This window comes from Furipterus horrens, unplaced genomic scaffold, assembly GCF_987537825.1.
Source record: "Furipterus horrens unplaced genomic scaffold, mFurHor1.1.pri manual_scaffold_3, whole genome shotgun sequence".
Taxonomy (NCBI): Eukaryota; Metazoa; Chordata; class Mammalia; order Chiroptera; family Furipteridae; genus Furipterus; species Furipterus horrens.
Window position 1 is genome coordinate 135289346 of NW_028327173.1, and position 24555 is coordinate 135313900.

General features: G+C 42.7%; 1 pseudogene; it reads right to left on the reverse strand.

Moving 5' to 3' along the window:
• Window positions 1-18658: 18658 nt before the first annotated feature.
• The window catches only part of LOC150015984 (maestro heat-like repeat-containing protein family member 7), a 52059-nt pseudogene continuing 46162 nt past the window's right edge, over window positions 18659-24555 (reverse strand).

Genomic DNA, 24555 nt, shown 5'->3' on the forward strand with positions numbered 1-24555 from the left:
CAGTCTTAACATAATCACGGAAGTGACATCTCATTGTGTTCATAGATTCCAACCACACTCCAGTGAAATGGGAAAATACAAGCAAGAGTGAGGGTCCCTAGGAATCATTTTAGGATTTTACCTACTATAAATACCATGAACTCCAAGAGTGACAATGACAAAGCTTTTCAGTGGAACAACAGAGAAATGTGAGGCAGGTATAGTTCAGAATCACCTGTAGAGCTGAGTCTGCATATCTCCCTCCTGGGACATTAGTCCTTCTCTTTCCAGGTTCAAACCCACTCAGACTCTTAGGAAACATGAACATCAAGCGGATTAGAGGCACATGGGTCTTTAAAGAAGCAAGAACAAGATCCTGAACAGGGAGAACTGTGAGCCAGTCAAGGGGAAGGCAAGACAATGCTCACCTGGTTCTGACCTGGGAGGTCCTGGCAGAGTGGCCCCAGGCCTTAAGGGTCATGGGATATCAGCAGAAGGTCAGGAAGTCCAACAGCCATTTGGTGGGTTAAGAAAAAGAGTATTTTCTTCTTCATTGCTTCTCTAGAAAATTTAAATACTGGCTCAGCTTCCAATGAAAAGAAAAAGATGCAAAAAGAGGGACCTAATAATGAGAAAAGAGACTGAGCTAGTCATCTTAGACTTTGTCAACTGAGCATTAAAGCTTAGACCTAACCTCCAGTTGGAGGGGACCGAGGTAAGGGTCAGCTCTCCCTCACTAGGGAGCTGAACTTAGGGTCACCAGGAATGAGAAATCCCAGCAGGGTATATAGTGGACATCAGCAAATTTATCTCTTTATTCTGACAATGTATATAATCAATTTCAGCAAAGTGCCCGGTTCTAACTCAATAAGCATATTGTGATAATTTTCTGACAGAAGGAACTAAACTGCTTTCATGAAGGAAGAACAGTTGACAAGATGAGCCAGAGGAGCCGGGCTTTCCAGGAAGGTTACCCAAGGCAGGGGCTGCTCTGCACACTGTACGCTTGCCCCCAGGGATGGAAGACAATGACAACTCCGGGGCCCCAGCCCTTCACAGCTAGTATAGGTTCTGATATATCACTACTCCTTGCTATATTTTTCTTCCCCTGTTGTCTTTACTGTCAGAAGCAAATAAGGGAAGAAAACCAAGAGCTTTGGTTCCCAGCCAGTGCAGTGGTTCATGCTGAGCAACCGTGGGAGGAGTCCGGGTTCATCTGAATTAAACTACAAGAGTTTAGTTATCTAAACAATGAGGGGAGCAGAAGTGAGCTGGTTGCTCTTTATTTTATGTGTATTAAAAACTTTTTAAAATTTTATATGAGCCCTCAGCAACCTTTTTTTTACTCAACACTTCTAAAATTAAGTGTATTTTTTAAAAAGAAATATGTTTACTTGGTGCAAGATTTAGGTCCCAATGAAATAAAATTACTCCTCTCAGTCTGACTTCTAGCCATCCTGTTTCTCTCCCTGAAAAAAATAAATCAATGATATGTTTTTGAGATTTATCCATTGTGATACATGAGTATAGTTCATTCATTTTAACGGGTACATAATATTCCAATGTATGCAAACAACACAATTTACTAACCTAGTCTCAAGAAATTTTGGCTATTTTCAATTTTTGCTATAAAAAATGATTGTAGTGAGCATTCTTCACTATGCCTCTATGTTTACATGTATAAGAATTTCTTTAGGATATATTCTTAAATTGGACTCATCAGATTATAGAATACATATACATGACTTCACTTGTCATTGGTATTTTACAATTGCTGTTGTTCTAATTGATACTCTCAACAATACACAGTATTGTAAACCTCAATAATTTTTGTCAGTCTACTTGATGTGAAGTGGTAAAATTTAGTGGTTTTTATTACCACTTCCCTGACTATTGGTGAGCTTCATTCTTTTCAAATATTTATTAGCCATTTGAGTTTCCACTTCTGAGAACTGCCTGTAACATTCCTGGCACATTAACACTTGAGTTGTTTGTTTTCCTTAAGGTTTTTAATAATCTCTTTACATATTTCAAATTCCAATTTTTCAACAGCAGAAACATTGATTGAATCTTTATGGGCCCTTTATTCAGATGGTCGGCAATCTGAGAAGACAGTGGGTTTTTATCCTAACAGACTGTCTTAAATTCCAGTATTAATGGGCCCTTTTTATAAGGATAAGAAAAGTGTAAGTAAGGTTTTGGAAATCAAGGAAAAGGTTAATTGGATAAAAACTGCAGCATTCTTTAATCAGTGCCCTGGGTGCTTGTCCTTGTACCTTGGGCAGTGGTCCTTGTGTCATGGGCAGTGGTCACCTCACCCTGGAGTACAATGTCTCAGATACTGTCGTGATTGCTTGCAGTCCTCACAAGGCACAGAGGTTGAACTGCTTATGGTTTCCTGGAGTCAAAGTGGGACATATATCTAGTTCCTGAAACAATAGCTTGTTACATACATTGATTACTGAGCTTATTAACTGTTACCTGAAATTAAAATTTTCCAACATTTGAGTCCTCCATCAATATTGGGGAACACTTTTCATCATCAACTCTATGTTTCCATGATGGCAAGAGTTGTGTCCTCAAGAAAGCCTTTCCCACTCCCTATGAAACGTTAGATTAACTTTTCCCCCAGAGTAGTTGCCACCATTCATAACCATATACATATGCATTTATCTGGCTACTGTATGTGTCACTCCTCAGGATTAGAAATTAAATCTGTTATTTCTCACCATCTGATTCCCAGTGTTTGGTAGAATGTCCCACACAAAGTACTTAATGCATCCTCCCCCTCTTCACAGAAAATTCAACTTTATTTCCCTAAAGTTGCATATGATATTTTTTTTGTTGTTGACACTATTACAGATGCTCCCCATTTTCCCCTTTTTTGCCCCTCCTCCATGCTACCCTTGGCCTTCATCACATTGTTGTCTGTTTCCATGGGGCTATGTATGTAAGCATATATGTCTTTGGCTAGTCTCTTCTTGTCCCTCCCATCGCCCTCCCTGCTGAGATCTGTCACTCTGTTCCATGTGACATGCCTCTACTTTGATACATCCTTTTGAATGAAAGAATTGCTACGACTTGGACATTCTATCTCCATTTCTGTTATATAAAAACCCTTCCCTTAGGGACAATCTCTCTGCTATTTCTATGATTTGGCTTTCTCATGTGGTGCAAACAATGGAAGTCTCAGAATGTGCAGAAAATAGCATCTCTGTCTTTGATCTAAGGCCCACAGTGATCTCTCTGAGGTTCCCACTGTGGCTGTATTGACTAACGAGTCCATGGCTCTTGAGAAACACTGAGTCATGGGTAGGTGGTTTGTGGTGATAGCACTGTAGTCACGTTTGTGGTTATTGAGCAATCAAAATGAATTCTCAGCCTTAGCTCACCCCCCAAGCATTTTGTTATTTTTCCATGACATGTTTTCAAGGGGTTATTTTATTAAGTTGACTAAATGAGCCCTGGTGGGGTGGCTCAGTTGGTTGGAGCATTGTCCCATGTACCAAAGGGTTGTCAGTTCATCCAGATCTGGGCACATACCTAGGTTGATGGTTCAATCCCCAGGTGAGGTGGATACAGGAGGCAACCAATTGATGTTCTCTCTCACATCAGTGTTTCTCTCTCTCTCCCTCTCTCTCTCTCTCTCTCTCTCTCTCTCTCAATCTCTCTCTCTCTCTCCCTCCCTCCCTCCCTCCCTCCCTTCCTCTCACTGTCCTTCCCTCCTCTTCTTTTCTTTCCAAATCCATCAATACATACTCAAGTGAGAATAAATTAATTAACTTAATTAAAAGGCTACACTGAAAATACACAATTGTTCTCCACTTTTAGAAGGTCATGTTCCTAGAAAGAAAACTCAATGGGAGGAGGTAGGAATATGCAAGAAGAGGCGGCACATAGCACCACTGAAGAGTAATTTTAAAAAGGCAAAGAGGATGAGATCAAATACCAGAAATGAAATACAGAGCCAGGAAAACTAAGAGATAAAGTTTTTGTTGCATGGACAGAGAAAAATGCAAAAATGCACTTAGTCACAATAAGTCAGTTTAAAATATTTCTCCCAGCCTGATTCCCAGGGACAGTCGAAGACGTTCTTCTAAAGCTGTTCTCTTTCCTGTCATTGATTCTTCAAGTCTTCTACCTAAGTAAGTTATGAAATACTAGTTTATTTCTCACTTTTCTTCTACTTATTACTCCATATTCATCCTTGCCTTGAAAGTCACACTATTTTTATTTTGCACCATGTTTCACCATGCCTGTCACACCCCCGATGGCATTAAATAAAGCACTGTGTGGGCATTGTCCCCGAACTGTCACTGAGCACACCAAAGTCCACAGTCAATTATTCTGTGGCTGTGTCACTCTCTTCTTAGAAAATCACGCAACTGTAAAACAGAAAGAATGAAGTCTGCAGAAAAGTCAAGGAAACATCACCTCTTCTGAGGTCAGCAGTTTCTTCTGGGGACTCATAGAACTGCGCCCCAGCTCTTCCGTTGTTACTAAAGTATTTGCCATGTGCATGTCTCATTTTCCCCATGAGATGCTTTGCCTTTACAAGGCACAGGATATGCTTCCACTTACCTCAGTGGGGCTGAGAAACTTGGAATGCTCTGTATAAAGCTGCAGTGCCGGCTTTACCAGCAGGAAGTATTGAGGTAAAATTCCTGATCAGTCCCTCCAGAAACTCATTATAAAAAGTATAAGAAAAGGCATCATAAACCTTGGTTAAAGAGAGGGAAGAAATACCCAAACCCTGCCAGGAGCAGATACCATGAGAAGAAAATATTTTAATGCAAGGATATTCAGGAAGATTATCTCATGTGTCATTTCTGAGAAAACTCTCTGAGCTTTAACTTTCAGCCTTAAGTTACAAGAAGAAAAATGCCCAAAACTGCGCTTTTCCACTTTTTCCTGTGTTGAACCCTATAGAAAGCAGAGCCTGAAGCATGCATTGCTGTGAATCATTTATTAGGGAGGTGCAAGTCTACAGCAGTACCAGTGAGAAAAGAAAATTGGGCCAAGAAAAGTACCAATGCAATAAGATATATGACATTACCACAGGTGGCCACTACCTCACATCAAAGCTGACAGACAAAGCAAAAGCTCAGCAAGCTGGCCACTCAGCAAGGTGTATCACAGGAAGAGAAGAACATTCAGTGTCTGAAACAAAAATCTGCATTTATTGTTTGCTAAGCAAGAGAGAGCTGTACTTGTGAAGAACGGTGTCTCTGAAACCCAGCAAGAGCTAACTCAAATAGGTTTTGGGAAATGGGAAATCTAGAAATCAGCAGACTTTCAGATGTGGGAATGTTTGGGGATTGGCTGACATAGCTGTGAGATCATGGACATGGGGATGACATTGCAGTTGGTTGGCTGATGTCACCTGACCCCTCAGGAAGCCAAGTTCCATGTTACTTCTGAGTCCAAAATGCGGGTGCACTAGAATAGATGGGGGTGGTGCAGAGGGGGACAGGAAGAGAGAGAGAAAGAGAGATGGAGAGAGGGAGAGAGAGGGAGAGGGTGACAGAGAGAGAGAGAGAGCCCAACTTGCTTAATCATAAAAATGGGATTTGGAGAGCATAGGTCTGAGGCACTAACTTCTCCTAGGGAGAAATCGAACAACAGGTTATCCACCAGGAATAACATCGCAGAATATCATCTCCTTTTCGGTTTGTCTTCAAACTGCTACTCCCAGGCTGTCCCCATAAATTTCCCATTCTAGTTGTTCAAAACTTGGCGAGGAAACAAATGCTTTTTCAGTATCCATCTCAGTAAGGGGTCATCAGAGCACCTTCTCTCACACCTGGATGCACCACCTAACTGACAGCCTTGGTTCTCACGCCAACCCCCCTCCGCCCACCCGTCTGCAGTTGTCTGTGAGTTTCCCATGATAGTGGGGTACATCAACCAGAGCTCCGTTTGGCCTTGATCTGCCCTAGACTCAGAGCTGTGAGATAATGACTGAATTCAATAGTTTCTTTTTTCTTTCCCCTATAAAACAGCCCCTTCCTTCCCTAGGAACCGAAAGTCAGTCCATTCACGGCTCGCCTTCCTCCCCACTTGCTAATTCCCTCAAATAAACTTCTTTTCTTCTGCTTGTTGCGTCCTCATGGTTCTTTGAGCAACACCGTTCTCACACTAATTTGCATGTGTGCCTATCAGAGCAAAAATGGAGCTTGGCCTCTGGACCCTGTGATCTCCCCAGGCTGAAAGAGCCCTGGGCCCCAAAAACAGAGAAAGACATCAGAGTTAGAGTATCAGGCCCAGGGACCTGGGATTAAAGGTAGAAAAAGGGCTCACAGGGCTGCAAATCTTCTCCATCTCGGCCCAGCCCTGCTCCCTCCCCCTTTTCATATCTGTAGACTTCTCTGAAAGGATCCCGTTTGAGATCATTTCCAAACTGAAGCCCCCAAAGGGAAAGAGCTGGGAGGAGAATACCAGTTTCATGCATTCCTCGTGTAAAGCAGCCAGGAGAGAAGGGCTTTCTAACAATCTCATGGAAAACATGGAAACTTTGCTCTTCTTTCTCATGAAGGTTGAGTAAATGGTTTCCGTAGGTTATGCAGATCTTGTCTATTACATTAAGAAACCTCCTGTCCCTTTTGATCCGATAAAAGGTTATCTTTGTTCTCATGTGTGAACGTTGAATTTTATCAAACACTTATTGAGATAAGATTTCTCTCCTAAGTTTCTCTTATGGAGATAATAAGATTTTTCTCCAATTTGTCTAGGATATTACATTACTTGATCTTTCTAAGGTTAAATGAGATCTGTATTCTTAGTGTACACCTAACTTGCTCATATTGTCTTCACTTTTTTACATACTGATGGGCTGGTTTTGGCAGTTGATACTTTTTTGTAGGGTTTTTGTGTCTAAATTGTTGATGAGATTGACCTGTCAATGTCCTTTCTCACTCTGTTCTTTGTGTCAAGGTTATGCCAGCCTTGTAAAATGAGAGAGTGTTCCTTCTCTTCTCTTTTCTGCAAGATTTTGTAGCTTACAAGTTTTCCTTTCTTGAATGTCAATAGAAATTAATAGGAAAGCCATCCAGGTCAGTTCCCTACATGAAAATGTTTGATTGCTGATGCAGTTTCTTTGATAGTGCTAGTGTTGCCTAAGTTTTCCATTTTTTCCTGGGTAGGTTTAAGGCAGTGATGTTTCTGCTTTTTCTAAATTATAAATTTCTTAGTGTAAGTTTTGTATAGTATTTTTGGCTTCTCTTTTAATGGTTGGCAGAATTTTTTTTAATTCCATTGCAGTTCCTAATAACAAATATTTGTACCTTCATTTTTTTTTTTTGATAACATTCTCCAGAGGTTTTTCAATATTATTAGACTTTCAAACACTTAATGTTTGCTTTACTAATATTCTGTGTTGTATGTTTGCCTATTTCATTGACTTCTGCTACCTCTTATTATTTCTTCCTTCTACTTCACTGAGTTTATTTCACTTTTAATTTCTAATTTCTTGGGATATGATAAGCTCAAGACTTTCAGTTTTTTTTTTCGTATGTTTTAAGACTAAATTTTCCACTACCTGCTTTAGCTGCATTCCACAATTTTTAAGTACTGCTATTGCTGTTATTAATCCAAAAGAATTTTTTTCTTTTTAAATTTTGTCTTGACTTACAGATTATTTTAAAGTGTTTTTTTTTTTCTTTCTGATATTACGAGGTTTATTCTCATTACCATTTAGCTGATATCTCGTTTAATTATGTTGTGGACACAAAACATTCCAAAGATTTACAGAAATGATCAATTCACTTATAAAAATACATATCTGCCCTGCAATGTACTAGAAATATCTATTGGGACTGAAGATGGAGCAAGAGAGAGGATGGAAATCACTCATCCACCCCTTGATCCTCACAAGAATAGGAAAAGCTTCTTCTTCCTCCAAATAAATTGCTAGCACCTTATAGGAACCCTGATCTTAGCTACCCATGTAAAGATAAGATCCTAAGGATAATAAACAAAATGATGAAATGGTAATAAGGACAGGGTAAGAACCAAAAAGTGCTTGATGGGCCAGAGTCCTGGGTGTCTTCTTTCCTTAGGAAGTTTCCCAGCAGCAAGTAGAATCAGTGAAGTGGTTTAATTAAAATGTTTATATTATATAACACATAACTCTACTACCAGGGATATACTCTAAAAACAGCTCAAAACACACACAGGCCTGCAATAAACAATAAACTGGGAGCATAAAGATGTTCATCTCAATGTTACTTAAAATCACCAAAGATTAGAAGCAGCTTAAATAACAAAGTAGAAAGTATTAAATACAGTCTATCCACATAATGGAGTAGGATAAGTGTCAGACCATGGCGGTCCCGTCGGCGCGCCCAGCGGGAGAAAGTGCGGCTTCTACCGCTACTGTACAAGCTCCGCGCCCGGTGTCTTTTCTTGTCCCAAGGTTCCTCCCACCAGCCAGATCCGTGGGGCAATTGCGCTGCCTACACTTTCTGTTCTTTCATTGTCAAAACATGGCAGCAGCGGGGCCGTCCACCGGACTTTTGACATATGCAAATGAACTGTATGCAAAGTTACCTGGTCCCAGCTTCCCCTATAAGAAATAAAAAATAGACTTTGCTCATTCCTAGAAGAAATGTTTGACATAGCATGACATATTGACTGGTGAAAAGTGTGGAGATGTAAATAACCTGTTGAATGTTTGATGGGTAAACTCACCGTAACTAAAATGTATGTTCAGAAAAGTGTAAAGTCGGTTCCTGCAACCTCACCACAGGCAGATGATTCCTAGAGACTGGACCATTCTGGGGGTCGGGAGCCTCCACTCCCCCTCCCTTGCCCGCTTCTCTCTTTTCTGCTTTTCCCTCCTTTCCCCTCTCCCCCTTTCCCTTCTTTCTCTCTCCCATTCTTCTCCTCTTCCTCTCTTCCTTTTCCACTTTCTCTGATGGACCCTTAAATTGATCTGGGAGTTTTCTTCTTACCTCTAATCCCTTTCTTTCCCTCCTTACCTTCAATAAACCTGGTGTAAAATTCTACACTGTTCTCTGAATGATTTCTCAAGCAAGGCAGCCTGACAATAAGATAGAATTTTTAGGAACCTTATAGAACCACCAGGTGAAAAACAATAATCAACTCTTTGCATCCTCACACTATAAATAAAAAAAAAATCATTAAAACATCAAGATACCACTTAGCCTCTTGGAAATATTCAGTGTAGGCAAAGGTGTGGAGAAATTGACATAAAGTTTCCTTTATATTGAATATATAAAGTGGTACAATCTTTTCTGATAGCAATTGCTAATGCATACAATAAGGTTTTTAAAATCTAAGTATACTTGGAATCAGTACACCCACTTTAAGTACTAATCCTCAGAAAATGGGACAAGTAATGAAGGTTATTCATTATAATGCTATGTATACTAGTAAGAGAAGTGGAAGCAGTCTTGATAGAAAGCAAACGGAGATTCATTAAGTAAACTGTTGTAAGTTCACACATCACATACAAATTACAAAATGGCAGCAGCTGTTTAGATGATGATTAATATTTCCTGATAGTCGCATGTGACAAAAGCACGTTACAAAATCTTATGTGTAGAAGATTGACGTCACCGAGATGGCCATATAAATCATCCTCAACCTTGCTCCCCACCACAAGAAACACAACTAACAACTCCTCATGAACAAGACATCACTAAAAAATCCTAGAGCACAGAAGTGAGGCTGAAGCACAGCCATGCACCACAGAGACCAAAAACAACCACTTTTGAGGGATGATGTTTGCTAACTGAATTTATTGTAGTAATCATTTTTCATTATATGCAAATCAAGTCATTACGCTATACACCTTAAACCAATACAGCGCTGTGGGTCAATTGTATCTTAATAAAAATAGGGGGTAATCCTATATGTGGCATTCCCCCATTTTTATTTTGCTAAGTACATCTATTTGCATAGGAAATATTTTATTACACTGTAGACCAAATCATTGGTTATAACTAGGAGGTGAATATAAGGTGATGTGAATTTTTTCATTATATCTTTGTATATTTTGAAGATGAAGTAAGAGGTCATGTTTCAAGGAATTTAGCTCCCAAAACTGGAAGAGGCAAGAGACAGATTCTGCCTTAGAACCTCCAAGGGAATGCACCCTGCTTACACCTCGATTTCTGATGAGTGACATCTTGGAACTGATGTCAGACTTTAGCCTCCGATATGAGAGAGAATAAATTCCTGTTTTTTTAAGCCATCAAGTTGGTGATGATTTGTTACAGTGGCCACAAGAAATGAATGTACTACTTTATGTGGGTGTTTCCATTTGAAAATTGTGTCCTCTGGGGTAGCTGCCTCAGAAAAAGCCACCTCCTCTGAGGAGTCAATAGAGATAGGTACCTCTCAGGACTGTCACCAGCGTGGCTACTGGTTGTTGAACTAAGCCTTTGTGGGAAGAATACCGGGCCATCCTTCAGAGCTCTGCAGCCCCAAGCTGGATTCACAGGGAAAGCCAAGTTCAAGCCCACACCTGTGTGAGACCTTGGTCAGCACAAGTCCAGGCAAGCAGCTCTGGAGTTACTGCCATGCAGAAGCTCTTAGAACAGGGACTAGGCCAGGGTGGAGCTGGGAGAACACTCAGGCCAGAGCCCAGGACTAGCCCTGATCCCTACATGTCCTCCTAAAGGATACCACCCAGCTGGGAAAATGGGAAGGGCAGGACTATGAGGAGGCCAGCGAGTCTTTCCTCTCTCTACCTACACAAGGCTCCAGAGGCCACTTGCAACCATCAACATGACCAAGGGAAAAATTTGAACAACTGTAATAAAATAACATATTTTAAATGATTTAAAAACTGGCACAAAAACCTCCAGGTCTTCACCAAGCTCCTGCTCTTCCTGCCCTGGAGAAAGAGGTCTACAAGAGCAGTGACTCCACTGCATCCCTTCTGTTACTGACCATTTTCTTTAGGGAAGACTACTGACCTCCCTGGGTGGAGGACATGGCCATGATAAATATCCATTTGTTGATGGAAACAACGGATTTCTCCTTTGTTGATTGAACAGGAGTCACCGGGTATGAGCTGTGAGCCAGGCTTGCCTCTGTGCCCTCTGCTCACATTTCTCCCACTTTCTGTTTTCTGCTCACCCTCATCTTCCATCATCTCCTCACAAACCCTTGCTGTGTTAAGACCCAACTTGACACTTTTCCACACCTCCTGTGACTGAGCCCATCTCATCCAGCCCACATCCCCCATGGACTCAGAGTTTATGGACAGGCCTTTCACTCACATCCTCAGTCTCTTCAAGCCGGTCTCTTGGTCATCCATGGTAATTTGGGTACTAGTCTGAGAACCATTCTGCCCACATGGGCTATAGCTACAAGTGGAGTAAGGAAGGAAGTCTTTGCAACAGGACTGGACAGCTCAACTTTGCCATCGGTGCGCGAACAGATATTGAGCACCCACTATGTGCCAGGCATTGGAGGCTCAGGACTGAACATGGCAGGCACCATCGAATCTCTGATGAAACTTGCTGCCTAAAGGACTTTTGTTAGAACTTCACCAAGTCTCTCTGCTTGTCTGCATTGGTCAGAATGGCCTGAATCTGTGTGGAAAATTCACACAATAAAAATCATCTTGTTGGATTAACAACTAAAGAAGCCAGACAAAGGCAGTAGATCCCTGGAAGTCTCCAACAGGCTGCCTAGGACCAGACTGGTACAGGATCTGACACCACCAGGGGCAGATTCAGGAAGTGCAGATCATTCTAAGAAGCACCAACAAACAACAGGAGTCACAAAAATGGGGAGACAGAGAAACAACACCCCATCGAAAGGAAAGGTAGAGTCCCCAGAAAGAGTGCTAAATGAAATAGAGGGCAGCCAACTATCAGATATGGAATTGAAAGCATGTATTATGGAGAAGCTCAATGAGCTCAGCGGAAACTACAAAGAACTCCAGAAAAACTACAGTGAACTCCAGAAGAACTATAAGGAACTTACTGAGAATTATACCAGCATCAAAAAGGACATGGAAGCTATCAATAAGAGCCAGGAGGAAATGAAGAATACGATCTCTGAATTGAAGAACACAGTAGAAGGAATTAAAAACAGGCTAGAGGAAGCAGAAGATCGGATCAGCGAGCTGGAGGACAATGTAGACAAAAACTCACAGACAGTGCAACGAAACATAAAAAGACTGAACAAGACTGAAGAGGCTCTAAGACAGCTGCAGGACAACATGAAACGTAATAATATCCGTATCATAGGAATCCCAGAAGGAGAAGAAGAAGAGCAAGGGATAGAAAACCTCTTTGAAAAACTAATGACAGAAAACTTCCCTAACATGAAGAGAGAAAGAATCATGCAAGTCCAGGAAGCACAGACGGTCCCAATGAAGATGAACCCCAACAGGTCCACTTCAAGACACATCATAATTAAAATGGCAACATTCAAAGACAAAGAGAGAATCCTAAAAGCAGCAAGAGAGAAACAACTAATAACATACAAGGGAGCTCCAATAAGGCTATCATCAGATTTCTCAGCAGAAACACTACAAGCCAGAAGGGAATGGCAAAATATATTCCAAGTAATGAAAAACAAAGGCCTACAACCTAGAATACTCTACCCAGCAAAGCTCTCATTCAAAATAAAGGATGAAATAAGGAGTTTCCAAGACAAAAGAAGGTTAAAAGAATACATCTCCACCAAACCAGCATTGCAAGAGATGCTAAAAGGTCTGCTTCAAGAAGATAAAGAAACAGAGAGAGACAGAAAGGAACACAAGTACAAAGGGGGAAAATGACAATGAATAAGTCCCTATCAATAATAACCTTAAATGTAAACAGGTTAAATGCACCAATCAAAAGACATAGGGTAACTGAATGGATTAGAAAGCATGACCCACATATATGCTGTCTACAAGAGACCCACCTTAGAACAAAAGATCTACACAGACTAAAAGTGAAGGGATGGAAAAAAGTATTTCAAGCAAATGGACATGAAAAAAAAGCTGAGGTAGCAATACTTATATCAGACAAAACAGATTTCACAGCAAAGGCCATAAAAAGAGACAAAGAAGGGCATTTCATAATACTTAAGGGAAAAGTCCATCAAGAAGATATAACCCTCATAAATATATATGCACCCAACTTAGGAGCACCCAAATATGTAAGGAAAAATTTGAAAGACTCCAAGAAAGATATAGACAGCAACACACTCCTAGTAGCGGACTTTAACACCCCATTGTCAACAATGGACAGATCTTCAAAGCAAAGAAACACCAAAGATATTGAGGCACTGAACAACACTCTAGATCAAATGGACTTAGTCGATATATATAGAACTTTTCACCCCGAAGAGGTAAAATATACATTCTTCTCAAGTGCACATGGAACATTTTCAAAGATAGACCACATATAGGACACAAAACAAGCCTCAACAAAGTCAAGAAAATAGAAATTATATCAAGCATCTTCTCAGGTCACAACGGCTTAAAATTGGAAGTCAACCTCAAGGAACAAACTCAAAAACATTCAAACTCATGGAGAATGAATAACATGCTATTAAATAATAAATGGGTTAACAATGACATCAAGGAAGAAATCAAAAAGTTTCTGGAAAATAATGATAATGAACACACAACAGCCCAAAACCTATGGGATACAGCGAAAGCAGTTCTGAGAGGAAAGTTCATAGCAATATAGGCCTACCTAAAAAAGAGAGAGAAATCTCTAATAAAAAATTTAATCCTCCAGCTACAAGAACTAGAGAGAGAACAACAAGCAAAGCCCAGATCAAGTAGAAGGAAGGAAATCATCAAGATCAGAGCCCAATTAAATGACATAGAGACTAACGATTCGAAAAATCAACATAAGTAGGAACTGGTTCTTTGAAAAGATAAACAAAATTGACAAAACTTTAACCAGGCTCATCAAGAAAACAAGAGAGAGGACCCAAATAAATAAAATCATAAACAAAAGAGGAGAAATCACAACCGATACCACAGAAATACAAAGGATTGTAAGATATTATTATGAACAGCTGTATGGCAAGAAATTTGACAACCTAGAGGAAATGGACAAATTCCGGGAAACCTATAGTCTTCCCAAACTGAATCAAGAAGAAGCAGAAAGTCTGAATAGACCAATAACAGCTAGTGAAATTGAAGCAGTAATCAAAAAACTCCCAGCACAAAAAAGCCCTGGGCCGGATGGCTTCACAGGGGAATTCTACAAAACATTTAGGAAAGAACTAACTCCTATCCTCCTCAGACTATTCCAAAAGATCCAAGAAGAGGGGAGACTCCCAAACTCGTTCTATGAAGCAAGTATAACCCTACTTCCAAAACCAGGTCAAGACACAACAAAGAAAGAAAACTACAGGCCAATATCGCTGATGAACATAGTTGCTAAAATCCTCAACAAAATATTGGGAAACCGGATCCAGAAACACATTAGAAAGATCATACACCACGATCAAGTGGGATTCATCCCAGGGATGCAAGGATGGTTTAACATTTGCAAATCAATAAACGTAATACACCACATAAACAAAATGAAAGACAAAAACCACATGATCATATCAATAGATGCAGAAAAAGCATTTGATAAAGTACAACACCCATTTATGATGAAAACTCTCAGCAAAATGGGAATAGAGGGAGCATACCTCAACATAATAAAGGCCGTATATGAGAAACCTGAAGCCAACATCATACTCAATGGGCAAAAGCTGAGAGCATTCCCCCTGAGATCAGGAAGAAGACAAGGATGCCCACTCTCTCCACTCCTATTCAACATAGTCTTGGAAGTTCTAGCTACAGCAATCAGACAAGAAAGAGAAATAAAAGGCATCCAAATTGGAAAAGAGGAAGTAAAACTGTCATTATTTGCAGATGACATGATAGTGTACATAGAAAACACTACAGACTCCACAAAGAAACTACTCAACCTAATAAGTGAACTCGGCAAAATAGCAGGGTACAAAGTCAATATTAAGAAATTGAAGGCATTTCTGTACACCAACAATAAAAACTCAGAGAGAGAAACTGAAAGAAAAATCCCATTTACCACAGCAACAAGAAAAATAAGGTACCTAGGAAGAAACTTAACCAAGGAGATAAAAGACCTGTACTCAGAAAACTACATAACACTGAAGAAAGAAATTAAAGAAGATACAAATAAATGGAAGCATATACCATGCTCATGGATGGGAAGAATCAACATCATTAACATGGCCATACTACCCAAAGCGATTTATAGATTCAATGCAATCCCTATTAAAATGCCAATGACATATTTCTCAGCCCTAGAACAAATACTTCAAAAATTTATATGGAACCAAAAAAGAGCTTGAATAGCCACAGCAATTTTGAGGAAAAAGAACACAGCAGGAGGAATCACAATACCTGATATCGAACTATATTACAAGGCCACGGTAATCAAAACAGTCTGGTACTGGCATAAGAACAGACATATAGATCAATGGAACAGAATAGAGAGCCCAGAAATAAACCCAGGTCTATATGATCAACTAATATTTGACAAAGTGGGAAGGAATATCAAATGGAGTGAAAAGAGCCTCTTCAACAAATGGTGTTGGGAGAACTGGACAGGGACATGCAAAAAAATGAAACTAGACCACCAACTTACACCATACACCAGAATAAACTCAAAACGGATCAAAGACTTAAATGTAAGCCGTGATACCATAAAAGTCCTAGAGGAAAAAATAGGCAGGAAAATTTCAGATATCCCACGTAGCAACATTTTCACTGATATATCTCCTAAGGCAAGGGAGATAAAGGAAAGAATAAACAAGTGGGACTACATCAAATTAAAAAGTTTCTGCTCAGCTAAAGAAAACATCAGCAAGATGAAAAGGAAACCAACCATATGGGAAAATATATTCGCCAATGACATCTCAGACAAGGGATTCATCTCCAAAATATATAAAGAACTCACACGACTCAACACCCAATACAGACAACCCAATTAAAAAATAGGCAAAGGACCTGAACAAACACTTCTCCAAAGAGGACATACAGAGGGTCCATAGACATATGAAAGAATGCTCAACATCACTAGCCATCAGAGAGATGCAAATAAAAACCACAAGGAGATACCACCTCACACCAGTCAGAATGGCCATCATCAACAAATCAACAAACAACTTGTGCTGGAGAGGACGCAGAGAAATGGGAACCCTGTTGCATTGCTGGTGGGAATGCAGACTGGTGCAGCCACTATGCAAAACAGTTTGGAATTCCCTCAAAAAACTAAAAATGGAACTGCCTTTTGAACCAGCAATTCCATTGCTAGGATTATATCCAAAAAATCCTGAAACACCAATTCAAAAGAACCTATGTACCCCTATGTTCATAGCAGCACTATTTACAATAGCCAAGTGCTGGAAACAACCTAAGTGCCCATCTGTAGATGAGTGGATCAAAAAATTGTGGTACATTTACATAATGGAGTACTATGTAGCAGAGAGAAAGAAGGAACTTCTACCATTTGCAACAACACGGATGGAACTAGAGAGAATTATGCTTAGCGAAATAAGCCAGGCAACGAAAGAAAAATACCTTATGCTGTCACCTATTACAGGAAACTAATGAACAACACAAAGAAATGAGAAAAATTGAACCACAGGTATGTAAACAAGGAGTAGACTAATAGTAACAAGGGGGGAGGCGGGAGGGAGAGAAGGGGGTAAGAAGGGGAAGGGTCTAGTCAAAGAACATATATAGATGACGCACGGACATAGACAGATGAGTGGGGACTAAATGTTGGAGAGGGAGGGAACAGGGACAGGGAAGCAAGAGGGGGAAAAATGTGAGACAACTGTAATGGGAAAACAGACAAAAAAATTTTTAGTGGGGCAAAAATGAAAATATGAAAAATGGAAATGCCAGTTTAGTGAATATTAGAAGGACAAGGAATTTCCTTCACACTGTATATTTTTCTCCCTATTTGATCCCTCCAGAGTTTGGCATTCTAAAGAAGTAAGTAATAACATAAGTTTATTTGCATAAAACTAATAAGACCAGTTGTTAATAGAGGGTTGTTGTTTTTTTTTTCTTTTTTTTTTGACGAAGACTGTGACTGGAATGTCAAGCCTAAAGGAGACATGCTTTGGCTCAGGTTGTTGCCAAAAAGCCCTGAGGAACTGGGAATGACTTTCGAAAGTAATAAAAGCTCGCGAGATAAAAGGCCTGGTACCATGGTTGGTTGTACGGTCCACAGCAATCTTTCCAGGGAAGGAACGAAGGTTGTTTTCCTGAAAGATGGCTAGAAGGGACCTTAAGGCACAATGAAAAACCAGAAGGACTTAGAAAAGACAGGAGTGTACAGGCAAGGCTGAATGCCAGGTGTGTGGCCCAGCTTCTGTGCCCTGAAGAGCAGACTGAAGGTCACCCTAAATGTTCCTTGGGTAAGTTCCAGCAAAGCAAAACTAAAGATCATAAGTGATCATTTGCTGCTCTTGTTGTGTATATGCAAATGAACAGAATAAATTAAAAATGGACTTAATGCAGTCCCTTTAATGACAAGGAGGGTAATCTTAGGGAAAAAAACCATTATTCAAGGAAAATCACAATGATCAGCGGTAGACTATAAAGTAGTGCAGCTAACCGTCTCTAAAGTTTCTTTTTATTTAAAATATGTTTTCACTTGAAAGTTAAACCATGTCTGTGGTATCATCAAAGATATTTAAGTTACAGGCAAGAAGAATGTCAAGTGCCTTGCAACTGGATGTCTTTCCAATAAGACAGTCTTACAGATTTAGGGACTTGTTTGTAGGTTATAATACATAAATTAACATGTGTTTTCTGTTTTCAAAGGGCATAAGCCTATGACCGCATTACCCGAGTGATTGTCTGCACGTATAGGCCTCACTTAATTCTGTCTGCAGCGCTGCCTCCTGAGACTCAACGGTTTGGCTGAACTAAGTGGCTGGGTTGGTGAAGAATGGGGTGGTCTGTGGGCTTCACTTTAAAACTGGTTTCTCTTTTCTATCCTAATGGGGTGGACTGAAAGGGCCCAGAGATTTGGAGAGGGGGGAAACCTAAAATATTTCCCTCAGCCAAAACTAAGTATAATGAGCAAAAGGGTTTTGGACAAGTGAGATGTGCCTAGCACACCTTCCTCCAAAGAAGTTTTTTTTTTTGTTTTTTTTTTCCCCTAATGTGGAACATTGAAAAATTAATCCCTGCTTTTTGTCATCTAGTGGTTATGGATTGAATGATGTCTTTTAACCCTTTTTGCCAAATATGTTGCCCCCAGAACACAACAAGGATGCCAGCCTGTTTAACCAAGCACGCCGTTGTCCGGAGACAGCCAACTGACCTGGAGTCTGCACGATCCTTCCCCATGTGGGAAGGCCACCCTCCCCTCCACACCCCCACTCTTATTAGGGATTTCTGGACCCAAGGGTAGGTAGGATGATGACCATGTCCAGCTTGAAGCAGCTAGAGGAGCATGAGACCTTGGCCCATTGTCCTTTATAAGATTATAAAGGGTCTTAATATCTAAGAGGGAAGGATTGTTATTTTTTATTCTTAAAATCATTATTTATTAAAGGGGGAAGAAGGATAAAAAGAATACATAGAAGGGTGAAGCAGGAGAACTTGTACGTACGAGCCATGGGTATGGACTTGGGGGCGAATTGCTGGGGCGGGGTTGCTGGGTGGAGGGGAGTAAAGGGGAAAAAGTTGGAACTATTGTAACCATATCATATCAAAACACTGCTTCAAGGACATCGATCAGAAGCCCAGTGCCCACATGATCCAGCAGCGCCGCCGATGGCAAGTGGGCAGGTTCTCATCATTAGGACTCCCGCGATGTATGATGGCTGAGTCCCCATGTGGCAGTGGCGATGAGTTCAGCCAACAGCTGGCCAGGATGTTGTCCTGGGCCTGGGCCGCACAGATACATACTGAGGCTTCTGGGTCTTGTCTCAAGTTTTTCAGAGCTGAGTCATGGGAAGGAAAGGGGCCACTTGTGAAGACCAGGTCTCCACATGGGTCTCACACCTTACCTTCCTTCTCACTTCCATGACATGGCTTCGGCACCCTTTGTTCAACCTCCCCTCATCTTACCTTCCTCTCAGCTTCTTCAACGCCTGAAGCAAAACCTGCCTCTTCCAGGAAGTCTTCTTGGAGTGCCCCAGCCTACCTTCAGTTTTCCCATCAGCTTTCCCAGTTACAAAATTAATCTTCCCCTTTTAAGAGTCTGAAGTGCTTGCCCTGAACTAAGTGATTTTGAGTCTGGTTCTCTGAGTCTGGTTTCTTAGACTATAAGCTCCCTTAGGATGGGGCTATGTCCTCTGTCTTGGCGACTCCATGGTACATAACATGTACTCATCTGCATAAAGACTTAACACAACTGAATTGAGCTGAGGACCGTTCCCTTGGGACTTATCCCTTTCCTCTTCTATGACCCACTGTGGGCCTACGCATTCTCTCACTGGCCCCTGAAATCTCACCAACGAAGAGCACAACTTACCGGCTTTAACTTCATGCAGATGCTCTTCCGTCATTACGATCTTCATGAAGGGGACCAGGGACCCTTGAGCATAATCCGAGAGGTGAGCATATCTACCTCTTTACTCTGACCCCACCCCCATTCCACCCTCGGACCAGACCTCCTCAGAGAAACTCTCCCTTACCCTTCTCCAGCCTTGCAAATGGGGACACAAAAGGAGAGCTTCATTCTGACCCTGCAACAGAGGCCCTGGGAGAGGTGGCAGGCTCAAAGGGCAGGGATGGCACCAGGACAGGGGCAGGATGTGGGCTGTAGCCAACTCTGACAGACAGCCCCAGGCAGTCACTTAGTCAGACTGGCCCTTAGTATCCTCACCTGAGACTGGAGGCGGTGCTGCCCCAGCTGCCCCTTCTCTGGGGAGTTTGAACCACAATAACATGAAAGACACCAAGTGCCTGGTATACCCTCCAGGCAGGCAGTTGGCAGGGCCCCTGGAGGGGCTGAGACCCAGCTCCTCAGCGATGTTACTTAGCCCTCCCCTGCCCCCAGCCTGCATGCCTGGCTCCCAAAGTGCCACCAGATCCTTAAATGGCCTATACCTCTTGCAAGGCCCTTCCTACACTTTCTTACCTGGCTAATTCCTATTTATTTTTGAATATTCAGCTCAACATAGTTGCTCCTCCAGGAAATCGTTCCTGCCCCTGCCCCCAAGCTAGGTTAAATGCTTCTCTGGGTTCCCAGAGTCCCTGTGAGTCTCTCTCTATCTGTATATGGCCTGTTGTATTTTATATGTGACTTATGACTCTCCCATCAGACCAGGAGTTTCTTCAGCTTAAACTCCCTGGGGGAGAGGGAGGGCAGTCTCCAAGGATCCTAGAGCATGAGCACAATTGTATGCAGATATGCATTTTCCTAGAATAGGTGTTCCTAACTTTCTTCAGAGTCTCACAAAAGATCGGTCACCCATGGAGGCTGGAGTCCTGCCCCACAGTGGGGGCTGTCTGTGGGCAAGGCTGGCATTGCTCAACTGTGTTCCCCCAGCACAGCGCCTGGCAGAGAGGAGACTCCTGCGGTGTTAAACACCAACACTTTTAGAAGTGATTAATTTGGAACAAGATTTAGGAAGTAATGTCACTCCCCGGGAGAAGCTGCCTCTGAACAGGCCCCCACATTCTGAGGGCTCCCCCAGTCCAGGCATGACTCCTCTGTCCCATCACTGATCATGTGAACAGCATCACCCCCTGAAGGGTTCTTTGTTTCCCTGGACTAAGCATAGTGACTGACACAGAGTAGAGGGTCAACCACCATTTGCTAAACAAACCACCGAAGGGATCCACGGATGGATGGATGGATAAAAAACTGCAACTGATTTGAGGAAAGTCAAGGAAACATCACTTTACAAAGTACAGGGCTGGGAGCATCATCGTCTCTAAGCCTCTTTGCAGCAGGGCTTCCTGGTCTTCGGTGAAGGGTGTGTAATTATTTTGTGGGGAGCGGGAGTATAGCTGGGAGAAGACATACCCAGCATGTCATCAGAAGGGTCCTGCAGGGGATTCTGGGTGAGGGGACTCTGCTATTTGTTTTTTCCACACAGAGACAGAGCCTGGCACTGTGGCGAGAATGAAGGTAACTAACACTGAGTGAGCACCTTGACGTGCCAGGCTTCACGTTAAAAAAAAAAAAAAAATTCTTGTCTAGTCTGTGAAACAGGAGTTGCTCCCCATCTCACAGGTGAGAAAACTGAGCTCAAAGAGGGGGCATCATGGAGCTGAGATTCGACGTCACTTTTCCACGTCCACAGTGGCAGGTCCCCGCTGCGCCTGGGCCCAGGCTGCACTCCAGGGGGAACTGTTCTGCTATGTATAGTTGTCAAGGTTCTGACCTGCACAAGGACTCCAGGCTGAATCAAGCCTGTGGTCCACGCAGTGATCTCAGAGGAGAGAAGACCTTTCTAATTTGCACCACAACTATCCCCTAACCAACCCTCAAACCCCAGGGGAGGCACCCATCCAGGTGCCCAAAGGGCTGGCAGCTTCCTTCCACATTGGAGATTGTGCAGAGCCCCAGGAGCAGCACTAGTGCCCGGGTAGGTTACCTATGAACATGACGGAGGACTTCCGCAGGGAGGCTCGGGAATTCTTGGCGTACTCCAGACTCTGGTTGAGAAATGTGAAGGCGCTGTCTCGGTGGGTGTTCACCTGGGACAAAGAGAACCCCCAAAGTGCTGAGCCCTCATGAGAACTAATTACTCATCCACTCCTCCCGAAGCTGGGAATGGTGACTGTCAGGCAGCCAAGCCCTGGCCTCTTGCCTCCTGAAAATCTCTGCCTGAGCCCCCAGAGGCCAGGCCTCATCTTCTCCTGGCGGATTACAAAAATCACTTTTGTGGTCTTTCTGCCTTGAGTGTCTCCTCTTCCAACCCACCCCCCTGCTGCAGCTGGAAGGAAAATTCTAAAATGCAAGTCCATTCAGAGGTGAGGATGCACATGACGTACAAGGGACATGATCGATAAGGAGAAAGATCTGACCAGGGTGAAGGATTCAAGTTGCAGAGCAGGTGGGAATAAACTGGAAAGTGAGGAAGTTCTTAAAGGCCCTTAAAAGCCAAGCAGGTACAGGGCTGACTTATGCTTTAGAAAATAGGAAGCCAGCATTCATTCTTTTTTTTTCTTCTTATTTTTAGATTTTATTTATTACTTTTAGAGAGAGGGGGAGGAAGGGAGAAAGAGGGAGGAAAACATCAACATATGGTTGCTGCTCACGCGCCCCCAACCAGGGACCTGGCCTGCAACTCATGCATGTGCCCTGACCAGGAATTGAACCAGAGGCCCTTTAGTTTGCAGGTGAGCGCTCAATCGGCTAAGCCACACCAGCCAGGGCCCAACATTCATTCTTGATAAGGTGATGGCAAAGCAATAATTTGGGCAAAATAATCTGACAGTGGGGCTTGGGATGAATTTGATCAAGTAGAAACTAGGGGGCAGACATCTTGCTAAGAGGCTGTTGTGGGAAATGAAGAGAAATCTGATCTGATCACTCCCCTGTTGACACTCTCCACATCAGGGAGTGAACTCCTGGGCATGACGCAAAGCCTTTATGATCATGTTCCTTCTCGGCCTCAACTTCCGCACTGCCTTCACCTGCCATGCACATTATGCTCCAGTCCCAGGATGTAGCCCAGTTCTCCTCAGATCTGTGCCTGATACAAGCAGTTGCTCCTAACTGCAGCGCCCTTCCCTCTCTTCATCTGAGGAATTCCCTCTCATCCCTTGAGGCTCAGCTCAGAAGCCAGCTCCTCCCTGAAGCTCCCGCAAACTTCAGGCAGAGCTGATCCCAGCACCTGTGATGTTTCTGCAGCATCTTGCACAATCTTTGTCACAGCACCTATGACATTGTGTTGTAATTATTTATACCCGTTTCCTCCACTGGATCCTAAGCTCCCCAGAGAGAAGGAGCCATCTCACTGCACTCAGGGCCTCAATGCCCTGCACAGGACTTGGCATGCTGCAGGTGCCCAGAAACTGTTGGATGATGGATGGATGAGTGAGTGAGTGAATGAATGAATTGATGACTAGGTTCCCAACCCCTTCCTAAACCAAACGGTAGAACTTAACCTTCGCGTGAGCAAAACTAGGGACAGAGAATCCTGCAGAGTCACAAGCTGGCAGCCCACGGGCCATAAGTGACCAGCCGAGTGGTGACCCACACAGTGTTTTAAGCAAGCTAAACTGATTACTGATTAATGTCTTATAAAAATCTGGGTTTCACTCTGGCCAAGTAGCTCAGTTGGTTAAAATGTCTTCCCAATATGGCAAGGTTATGGGTCAGATCCCTGGTTAGGGCATATACAAGAATCAACCAATGAATGCATCAATTAGTGGAACAATAAATCAATGTTTCTCTCTCTAATAATAAAAAAAAAAATCTGGGTTTCTAGCTTCTGTTGTGAAGGCGAAGACCTGGCAAGAGTGGCTGCACAGTGAGTTGGAGCACTCCACTCGGGCTTTCAGCAGGGACTGGGCCCTGCAGGCTGCCACAGGCACTACCGCTGCCACGTCACTCGTGATCATGTCTGCCCAGTCCCTGGGCACTGCAAGTATGTGAATTAGCACCCTGGCCAAGCACTTCCTCCAGGGCGTTTTCTCTCTGTGTAAAATGATGGTAACGATATTAGACACTGGGTGAGGAGATTTTGAGCCTTCCTGAGAATGGTGGTCCTGAAACATCTTCCCAATCTGATATTTTGTATATATTTGTTAGGTTGGTATGGGGAATACTGACATGCTCGGTCCAAATCTCCCTTTGGGTTTGAAAAATGCATTCTCCCAGCTATGGAGATTGCTTTGGCTGAAGAAAACCGTTAACCCAAGGTCACATCCCTTCCCAGGGGGGGCTGGCGGCCAGAGACAGGCAGGATGTAAAGATATGACCCCCGACTCCAATTTGGGGAATCTCACGAAGTGCTGGCTGAGGCCTCCCTGCAACCACGAGGAGGCTTGACTGCTCTACCACTCTTGCTCCTCGCTTTCCCTTCTGCAGGTGTTAACCCCAAGGGTGCACCCTCTTAAACCCTGTGCGTGCTAATCCGTCTTAGAGTCTGCATCCAGGGGAACCCTGCCCATGACAACAGGGAGCGTAAATGAGACCAGATGGCAAAGCTTCCTAAATGTTATGCAGAGGTACTGGGCCATATCCAGCACTTTACTACCTTAGGATGTTCTCAGGTGTTACCTAGAAAAGGGGTTCTGTGTGGTCAGATAAGTTTGGAAAACCGTAAATTAAACAGCCATGAAACGTGCCCTTAGCACGGAACATCTCAGAGACTTCAAAGAGCTGATGGTGCTGCAAATACCCAAGAGGAAGATGACAATGCAGTGTTTCCCAAACCTAGTTTGGGACGTCTGAGAACATCCTTTCTCCCCAGTAGGGCATATCCTATAGAACTGGTGTCATAGCCCTGGCTGCTGCGGCTCACTTGGTTGGAGCATCATCTCATAAACCAAGAGATCTCGGGTTCTATTCCCAGTCAGCGTACGTGCCTAGGTCTGGGGGCCGGGCCTGTCAGGGTGCATACAAGAGGCAACTGATCGATGTTTCTCTCTCACATCGATGTTCCTCTCCCTCTCTCTCT